Source organism: Oryx dammah, unplaced genomic scaffold (genome assembly GCF_014754425.2).
Source record: "Oryx dammah isolate SB20612 unplaced genomic scaffold, SCBI_Odam_1.1 HiC_scaffold_3, whole genome shotgun sequence".
NCBI classification, from domain to species: Eukaryota; Metazoa; Chordata; class Mammalia; order Artiodactyla; family Bovidae; genus Oryx; species Oryx dammah.
In genome coordinates, this window is record NW_024070187.1 from 110334 (window position 1) to 121388 (window position 11055).

General features: G+C 36.4%; 1 pseudogene; it reads left to right on the forward strand.

The window, feature by feature from the left end:
• The first annotated feature begins 2250 nt into the window (after positions 1-2250).
• Positions 2251-3177, forward strand: LOC120861645 (annotated as a pseudogene).
• The last annotated feature ends 7878 nt before the right edge of the window (positions 3178-11055 follow it).

Here is an 11055-nt window from a genome sequence, read left to right on the forward strand (position 1 = left end):
ATAACCTCAGATATGCAAATGACATCACCATTTTGGCACAAAGTGAAGAGGAACTAAAAAACCTCTTAACGAAAGTGAAAGAGGAGAGTGAAAAAGGTGGCTTAAAGTTCAACATTCAGAAAACTAAGATCATGCCATCTTGGTCCCATCACTTCATGGGAAATAGATGGGGAAACGGTGGAAACAGTGTCAGACTTTATTTTGGGGGGCTCCAAAATCACTGGAGATGGTGACTGCAGCCATGAAATTAAAAGACGCTTACTCTTTGGAAGAAAAGTTATGACCAACCTAGATATCGTATTCAAAAGCAGAGACATTACTTTGCCAACAAAGGTCCGTTTAGTCAAGGCTATGATTTTTCCAGTGGTCATGTATGGATGTGAGGGTTGAACTATGAAGACAGCTGAGTGCCAAATAATTGATGCTTTGAACTGTGGTGTTGGAGAGCACTCTTGAGAGTCCATTGGGCTGCAAGGAGATCCAACCAGTCCTTTCTGAAGGAGACCAGCCCTGGGATTTCTTTGGAAGGAATGATGCTAAAGCTGAAACTACAGTACTTTGGCCACTTCATGCAAAGTTGACTCATTGGAAAATACTCTGATGCTGGGAGGGATTGGGGGCACGAGGAGACTGGGACGACAGAGGATGAGATGGCTGGATGACATCACCAACTCAATGGACGTGAGTCTGAGTGAACTCTGGGAACTGGTGATGGACAGGGAGGCCTGGGGTGTTGTGATTCATGGGGTCACAAAGAGTCGGACATGACTGAGCGACTGAACTGAACTGAACTGAACTGACCCTTACCCCTCCACCAGGCAACAGTTCAATGTCTAATAAGATTTGAACAGAAAAGAAATATTAATTTATTGATATATGGCAAACAGATATATATATATCTTTATATATATATCTTTATATATATATATCTATATATATCTTTATATATATATATATATAAAGCATGAATAATGAGCTTTTGGGGGAGCACTTTTTGACTTGCAAGCAGGCTGTTTTCTAAGGCATCTGTGGGTCAGATAATCAGACATCATGGGGACAGAGTGAGGAGCTCAACGAGGGTAGATTATATACTCTTTTACTTGGACTATTGAGTGATAAATAGTCTTTGGACAATCTGTTTAACTTTCCACAAGAATGGCAAGTTCTACAAAGAAATAAAGTGAGTGTAGAATTTCCTCTATATATAGACATCTAGGGCAACTGAGTCAGGGGGAAGTGGACAAAGAGCCTCCTTTAATTAAGCAGTGCTTCTCCCTGTGGCTTCTGCCATAAGACAGCTCTTTAAGCACAGAAGATTCTGCCTAATGCTAAATAGATAATTTTTCACCCTTATCTATTTTTCAGCTTTGCCTACCTGTTTGCTTTTAGCTCTTCTCTCCTAGCCCCCACATCAAAAGATTATCTGTTTATTTTTAACAAATATAGTCATTTAAAATTTGTAACATCCATCTGAAGAGTAGAAGTGAAGACTGTATCTATTGAAAACCAGCATTGCTTCTTTTTTAAAAGTACATCTTCTGCTTTCTCCTTCTTTGATTTTTTTCTGAGACTTGCAGATTTTCAGATACCTGAACAATACAAACTCTCCTGGGAATAAAACCATGAATGGATCCTATACCAACCACCTGATGACACACAACCATCTCCCAAAATTGCTCCAGATCTAAGAAGCTTAAGAGAAAAATACTAACTTTTGAGTAATAACCTACCATCCTTCATTTAGTACCATAACTTCAGGAATTCTGAGTATTCTAAATGGTATTTTCAGAAGTTGAAAAAAAAAAAGATGAACTGGGATATTTGAGATAATGGCATATGAAATAACATTTATTTCTGATAGCTAGTATTTGTCTAATACAGAACTTCACATTCAAGATGATAACAGCAGATTATTTAAAGGTATATTTCCTGTTCCATTGTTCAAGCTACAATAATTGGAATAAGAGTGCAAGGAAGAGGTGGAACATATTAAATATATATATATATATACATATATATGATTATATATCTCTATGTATAGCAGTTATTTGATACATAAGTGTTTATGTATAACAGTTTTAACAGAGTTAAAGTTGTAGTGCGACTTTATATCATGAACCTCCAAAGGCATCGATACAATGGCCCCCCAAGGCAATACTTCATAACATTATGTAACATCCTATGAATTATTTCCTTATTCTTTGCAGATTGATCATTTTTCACTCATCTCTTCTCCTCTGTCATGAAATCATGCAGCTGAAAACTAATGTGACTGAGTTTATTCTGCTTGGATTGACACAAGATCTTGTTAGGAAGAAAATAGTGTTTGTCATTTTCTTGATTCTCTACTTGGGAACATTGCTGGATAACCTGCTAATTATTGTTACTGTCAAGACCAGTCGGGCACTCGGGAGTCCAATGTACTCTTCCTTTTCTACTTATCCTTATCTGATGCCTGCTTCTCTACTTCCATAACTCCCAGAATTATTGCTGATGCCCTTTTGAAGAAGACTGCTATTTCTTTCAGTGAGTGCATGATCCAAGTCTTTACATTTCATTTCTTTGGCTGCCTGGAGATCTTCATCCTTGTCCTCATGGCTGTTGACTGCTATGTGCCCATCTGTAAGCCTCTACACTACACGACCATCATGAGTCATCGAGTCTGTGGTGTGCTAATGTCCCTGGTCTGGTTGGGGTCCTGTGTGCATTCATCAGCTCAGATTTTTCTAGCCTTGAGTCTGCCTTTCTGTGGTCCCAATGTAATTGATCACTACTTCTGTGACTTGCAGCCTTTGTTGTAGATGCCTGTACAGACATCTATGTGACCAACCTACTCTTGGTGTCCAAAAGCATGGCCATCTGTACAGTGAGTTTTGTCATGTTTTATTCTATGCTATCATCTTGCATTCTCTGATAAACCACAGTTCTGAAGGAAGGAAAAAGGCCCTCTCAATCTGAATCTCCCACATCATTGTGGTCATCTTGTTCTGTGGTCCTTGCATATTTATATACACTTGCCCTGCAACCACTTTCGCCGTGGATAAGATGATAGCTGTGTTTTATACAGTTGGGACACCTTTGTTCAACCCTCTGATTTATACCCTAAGCAATGTAGAAGTGAAAAATGCCATGAGGATGTTATGGAGTAAGAAGTTGATGTCAGATGACAAAATATGAATAGAAATTTCAAGATTTATTCAGTGTTTGAACTGACCTAGAAAAAGTCCATAGAGACCATTCTCGTCTCATTGTGAAGTTACTATAATTCTATCTTAGGGTGTGACAGCCACTACCCTTAAGATTGAAAAGCAGTGTGCACACATATACTTGTTAGTGTTGAGTCAATCTTATGTAGAGGAAGAGAGGACACTAGGTATAAGCAGGCTTTAAAGCCCAGTAGCTTAGATGCTGTGTCTTTATATCTCTCGCTTGCCTGGCATTATCTCTGAGGTTTTCATCTAATGTGTTCCCTGCCCTTCTTCACCTAGCTGTCCACTGTTTTGCTCCGATGTAATCTTGCCCTATATTCTTATATACACAACTTAGTAACTTTTTATTTCCTCAACATTTTATTAAAGCTTTTCTTTCATCATATCTATTCAGTGCACTTCAATTAGCTTTTTCTTTTCCTGATTAATACTAGATTCAAGTAACTGCAGAAGCTTCATATAGTAAGAGACAGTATATAATCTAGCATTTTTTTCTTTCAATTATTTATTGTTCAATCCAAATTCTTACCATATGTTTAACCAGACCCTTCCTTCTCATATGGAGTTAAAATTATGTCAATTTTTTCAATCTTAATAAGGTTTTAAATGCTAAGTTTCTTCTCAGTTTAGTATTTTGTTTTTCTTTTTTTTAATTATTATTATTATTATTATTTTACTTTACAATATTGTATTGGTTTTGCCACACATCAACATGAATCTGCCATGGGTGTTTAGCATTATTAATAAAACCTACACTGTGCTCCTCACACGATGGAAGTGACTTAATTCACATGCACATTGTGCTCCTAATATGACTTCTGCTGATCTGGGGACACTATTAAGGTTTCTCTTGAATCATACCAATCATGATATTGAAAAAATAATGTTGGACTATTGTAAATATAGTATATACATTACAAATTAAATAGATTTATGTGGGGTTGGAGATAGAATGTAGACAGTTGATGTTAGTGAATTTCAAAATATTAATATATTGAATATGCTGAGTGAGATAAGTCAGAAGTTATTTATACTTGAGAAAGAATTATTTATGTACACATATATGAATTATGAATTTCCTTTTTGGAAAAGGAAAAACTAGAATCAGCAAAAAGTATTTCTGGTGATTTCTAGAAATTCCAAAGAAGTAATGGAAACAATAGGTAGCACACAAACCAGATTTAGTGAAGAAAAATAATTCTGTTTTAGGTACTTCAAATACAACATACAAATGAACAAGAAGTATATTAAAGATGCTTAATATTACTAAGTATTAGAGAAATGTAAATTCAGAATGGCCATCATTAAATATGTCTACAAATGATAAATGCTGGAGAGGGTATGGGGAAATGGAAATTCTCCTACATTGCTGGTGTGAATGTAAAATGATACAATAGCTAAAGAGAACAATATAGAGGTTCCTTAATAAACTCAATATACCTAGTATGTGACCCAGCATATGGATTCTGGATATATACTTGGAGAAAACCATGATTCAAAAGGTTACATGCACACTGATGTTCATTACAGTGCTGTTTACAATAGCCAAGACTTGGAAGCAACTTAAATGTCAACAGATGAATGGAGAAACAAGATACAGTATATATATATATATACACAAACACAATGGAATATTACCCAGCAATTAAAAAGAATGAAATATACCAAGTACAGCAACAAGGTTGGATCTGAGATTATTATACTAAGTGAAGTAAGTCAGACAGAGAAAGACAAATATCATATGATATGGCTTATATGCAAGAACCTTAAAATAAAAGATACAAATAGACTTATTTATGAAACAGGAACACTCAGAGACTTAGAAAATACAATTATGATAACCAGGGGAAAAAGCAGGGAGGGGAGGGACAGACTGTGAGTTTGGGATTGACATGTATATGCTGCTATATTTAAAATAGATAATCAAGAACCTACTGTATAGTACAGGGATTTCTGGTTAATATTCTGTAATAATCTAAATAGGATAATAATTTAAAAATACAAAGGACGCTTGTATGGGTATAACTGAATCACTTTGCTGCATACATGCAACTAATACATTATTGCCAATCAATTGTATTTTAATATAAAATAAAAATATAAAAACAACTAAATTAATGAAAGGAAGGTTGTGAAGTATTGATATAATAATAAACATAAAAAGCACTGAAACATAACAGAAAGTCCAGAAATAGACTTAAATAGATGAAAAGTTTTACAAAGATATCAAAGTAATTGAAGCAGAAATAATATATTTTTAAACAAATTATACCACATCAATTGGATATCCTTACATGAAAAAAAGGAACCTCAGCCACTACCTAGTGCTATAGATCAAAATTAGCTCAAAATGAGTCATAGATCAAGAGGTCAAATCTAAACCTATAAAAATTATGTGGAAAAATTACAATCAAGAACCATAAAGAAACTAAAATGTTGAACACTGTTAATATTTTAAATCTTCTGATCATTAGAGATCATACATTTTAAAAATAAAAAGGCAATTCACAGAGTAGGAAAAAGTTGTATCTACATTCACATGTACAACTATAAAAATTCTGTGAAAAAATTACAATCAAGAACCATAAAGAAACTAAAATGTTGAACATTGTTAATATTTTAAATCTTCTGATCATTAGAGATCATACATTTTAAAAATAAAAAGGCAATTCACAGAGTAGGAAAAAGTTGTATCTACATTCACATGTACAAAATTTTACGTTATATATAAATTTATGTGTAAAATTACATATGTAAATTCATTTTATATATGATGCATATATATGAAAGAATAACTATATCTAGTATATATACATATATATAATCTACAATTTACTGATGAGAAACCCAGAGTTCCTATTTCAAGTTGCACAGTTCAGTTCAGTCGCTCAGTCGTGTCCGACTCTTTGTGACTCCATGAATCGCAGCACGCCAGGCCTCCCTGTCCATCACCAACTCCCAGAGTTCACTCAGACTCATGTCCATCGAGTCAGTGATGCCATCCAGCCATCTCATCCTCTGTCGTCCCCTTCCCCTCCTGGCCCCAATCCCTCCCAGCATCAAAGTCTTTTCCAATGAGTCAACTCTTCTCATGAAGTGACCAAAGTACTGTGGTTTCAGGTTTAGCATCATTCCTTCCAAAGAAATCCCAGAAATCAAATTGCACAGAGGTCTTCAAAAAACAAAAACAAAAACAACTTCCTAAAAAAGGTATAGAAATTGCCTATAATATAACATTTAAAATGATCAGCTTCAGTAGTTATCAAGAAAGCAAAGTAAAACCTCAATAGTGTATCACTACATATTTCCTAGAAGGACCAAAATGATACCAAGGGACAGAGATGTCAAATAATTTACTTTGAAATCAAAACTAATTTCTTGTGTTTTATGTATCTATCAACATGTGTAATGTCACTTGCTGCTAAGTCACTTCAGTCGTGTCCGACTCTGTGCGATCCAATAGATGGCAGCCCACCAGACTCCCCCATCCCTGGGATTCTCCAGGCAAAAACACTGGAGTGGGTTGCCATTTCCTTCTCCAATGCATGAAAGTGAAAAGTGAAAGTGAAGTCGCTTAGTCGTGTCCGACCCTCAGCGACCCCACGGACTGCAGCCTACCAGGCTCCTCCATCCATGGGATTTTCCAGGCAAGAGTGCTGGAGTGGGGTGCCATCGCCTTCTCTGGTAATGTCACTTAGTATTCCATAGTGACTGTCACAATTTTTCCAGACATAACTTACTGGAAACTTTTTAGAGTTTCTCTATATTCATAGCTTTCTAATGATGGTGAAAAACAAGTTTTATATTCAAATACTTTCAAATGGCTGTCATTAGTCTTATGGCCTCACTGCTCCAGCTCTCAAGAAATCAGTACTAGGTTTCTAGGAACTTTGATACTGATAATAAGAAAGTTCTCTCTCTGACAGGAGTGCACAAATTAACTACATCGCAGGTCCCAAGGCTGGAATACTGCTCTCCTTGTCACTTACATGGCTTTTGTCCTTCTTAGAAAACCAGGCTTGTATAAAGGGGATTCACTATTTTAGCCACAAGTGCAGAGAATACAACTCCCCACTCAAGAATGAGTGTTTCTCAAGCATGTCTCTTCAGAATACCTGCTTCTAAGAAAAAGCCTTTCCATCAAAGTAGATAATTAGTTCCTGGGAGAGAAAAGAGTAGCTATAAGACAAAGTTCTTGAACCTCTATTGCAACCTTGTTAAATATCCACACATGCAATTGAAAATGTCTTTATCTGTATATACATTTCCAGAGAAAGACTTGTCAAAAGTTGAAAGATTCATTTGAAGGGTGTTTCCACCACATTTTCTCCCTGCTGACTTTTGGAGTAGACCATCCATGGATGATCATTTCTCCATGCTTTTCTATATCAATTTATTCTAAGTTCAAGTTCCAGATTTTCTGTGAAATTTCATTGACTCTTTAGGCTTGAAGGAAATATGTAAACACACAGAAGGATTTATCTCCTATTGATTTGATACTGAGTTATCTGAATAGCTTCTTTCTGAATATGTTGCATCTTTCATATTGAAAGTTCCTTATCCTAAGAGGAGGTCAGTTCAAAGATGGGATTAATTCTGAATACCCTCAAATATCATTAATATCATCTAAGACCAGAAGGTAAGTTCTTCAATAGTGGTGATGCTTAGTAAAGATCGTTACTTTATGGATATTGTTGTTCAGCTTCTTACTCGTGTCCGACTCTTTCCAACACCATGGACTGAAGCATGCCGTGCTTCCCTTTCCTTCATCATCTCCTGGAGCTTGCTCAGACTCATGTCCATTGATAAGAGTTTATGTATATGGTAATTATATTTTAACACTTTTCAAAAAAAATAGCAATTTTAAAGAATTAAATTTTAAAATTTATTTTTAATTGTAAAAGAAAGAATTCATCTCATTCTTCTGCAAAATGTTGAAAATGACAATCCCAGTGACTGGACATATTAGTCTGTGAATTAGAAACCCAGATTAGAATCTTGCCTTTTCCTACCTGCAGCTTCTTGATCTGGGGTACATTTCTTGCAACCTTATATTCTTATTTCTCCTAATATCAAGTGAGAAAACTAATCCCCCTCACAGGCTGTTATGTGAATATAAATGTATCCAGCACACCACTGAAGACACACAGAGAAACCTTACCTATTTTTATGACTATTTTTCACAGATGATTTGGAAGAATTGACTTTTTTGGCAATAATACAGAAAAATAAAACCATACATTAAACTGAGGAACAGTTCTTTCCAATTTTAAAGAAGCCAAAAAGACCCATGTTATGCATAGCAGTTGCTCCAAAGAAGAGTTCTACATATCCATGTTTGGACTAAACAAGTCATGGTTTGTATCAATTAGTAATTATGTTGATGTATTTTTGTATGTAAGGTGTATTTAAATTTTGTTTCCAATGTCATGATTAGTCTTATTTAAAAATGTATATGATAGCAAAATAAATGTAGGTTAGAGAATTGAGTCTTACAAATTTCTTAATCTTGATGAGATTCAGTTTTTTCATCTGTCAAATTAAGTTAATGACATAATTATTGCTATTGTGTGCCATGCATATTTCTGCTATATGGATGGAATGATACCATTCTCATAGGTTTATCCCAGATCACTTCTCTACATGGATGACTCCTCACATGTAGCTCTGTCTGTTTTTGAAAGCTGACTGGTCCATTCATAATGTATATATTTATTTGTGCATCATTTGCAAAAAAAAAAAAAAAACTTGTTTTTTAGCAGTTTACTAATATCACATGTTTGCTGCTGCTGCTACTAAGTTGCTTCAGTCGTGTCCTCTGATTTTTTGTGACTTCATATACTAACAGTCCAGAAGTGTATTTGTTGGAAAGGAACCATCCTTTTTTTTCTTCTGCTGCTAAGTCGGTTCAGTCGTGTCTGACCCTGTGTGACCCCATAGACAGCAGCCCACCAGGCCCCGCCCCCCGTCCCTGGGATTCTACAGGCAAAAACACTGGAGTGGGTTGCCATTTCCTTCTCCAATGCATGAAACTGAAAAGTGAAAGTGAAGTCGCTCAGTCGTGTCCGACCCTCAGCGACCCCATGGACTGCAGCATACCAGGCTCCTCCCTCCATGGGATTTTCCAGGCAAGAGTACTGGAGTGGGGTGCCACTGCCCTCTCCAACTCCCCCATCATTCTCTCCAGAAATAATCAACGTCAGTTAATGGCTCGATGTGTATTTTTCTAGATGGTTTTTATGCGTAAGTGTATTTTTTGAAACGGAAGTGGGTCATAAGGTACAGCTGATTTGTTAAGTGTTACTGAATAGTGTGGGCACCTTTGTGTGTGTGTGTGTGTGTGTGTTTCTGCCTCGTCCTTTTCCTCTTGTCTTGTCTACCTGTCTGTGTTCATCACTTTAATAGCTGCCTTCTATTCTGTGAGTAATTAAATCCAGTCCTTATGATGGGACATTTGTTGATCTTATAAATCTTTGCACACATCTTTGCACAGCCGGCATCTTTGCACACAGCTGTTTGTCCCTTTATCTGCTTCCTCAGGATAAACTCCTAGAAATGGGGTTCTTAGAGCAAAGGTAGGTCATTACGTGGAGGGCCCAGGAAGCTTTGCCAGCCTGAAACTCTCATTGGCAATATTGAGAACCTATTTCCTCCCAGCTGTCCCCAGTGGTCACTGCCCAGATGCACCTGCTCATCAGTATTAACAGCCACACGTCTTAGGCTGAGGCTCTAAGCTTAAATTTGCATTGATCTCTGTTTACTTGGCATGTCCACTTTTTTTCCTATCACTACATAGTATGAAGTAGCGTGGGTTTAATCGCTGGGTCAGGGTGATCGCCTGGAGAAGGAAATGGCAAGCCACTCCAGCATTCTTGCCTGGAAAGTCCCATGAAGAGACAAGCCTGTTGGGCTACAGTCTATGGGGTCACAAAGAGTCAAACATGACTGTGGCGACTTAGCATGCATACAACCATGACATGCATATAGTAATCTATTGTTAAAAGTATATCTATAAATTACTGGATTAGGGAAATTTATAGGAAAGATGCTAATTTAGTTACAGTCACTCCTGTACCTTTTCATTAGTTTCCCATACCAATGTTTTGCTGCAATTTGTGTCAGCTCATGTATAGTCTGATTCTTGTATTCCTTTCTGTCTTCCATTCTCCTATGATACAAATCACACAAATATCTTTATTGGAATTATATGCAACATTCCCTGTTTCTCAAATCTCTATTCATCCTTATACCCAATTACCTTACACAATCTCCCATTTCTTAAGAGTAGCAAGAAAATCCACCAGCCATTCATAACTTTTACATTAGCTACTACTATGTGCTCACTCAGTTGTGTCTGACTCTTTATGACCCCATGGACTATAGACCATTGGGCTTCTCTGTTCATGGGATTTTCCACACAAGAAATGGAGGGCTTGTCATTCACTTTTCCAGGGAATCTCCCTAACTCAGGGATCGAAGCTGCCTCTCCTATTTTTCTTGCATTGTCTGGCAAATTGTTTCTCACTGAACCACCTGGGAAGCTTTGCTACTACTATGTGTAAGACCTGTTGATTCACATTAGGCTCTGGGTCATCTCAAATGATTAAATGTGTACAGATGGTCTACTGCTGTGTGTGCATAGGGTTCCTCATGTCTCCAACTATAAACATATCCTAGGAGAGGATTTCAGTTAACTTCAAGAGATCAGAAATATTTTCTTCCTTTATCAAAAGAAAAAAAATACTCTTCAGAATTCAGAACTTAATAGAATTTGGCATTTATTACATGTAAAGGATAAATTCAAGATTGAGCTAATATGATTTTTTTTCAGGTAATGTAATTAACC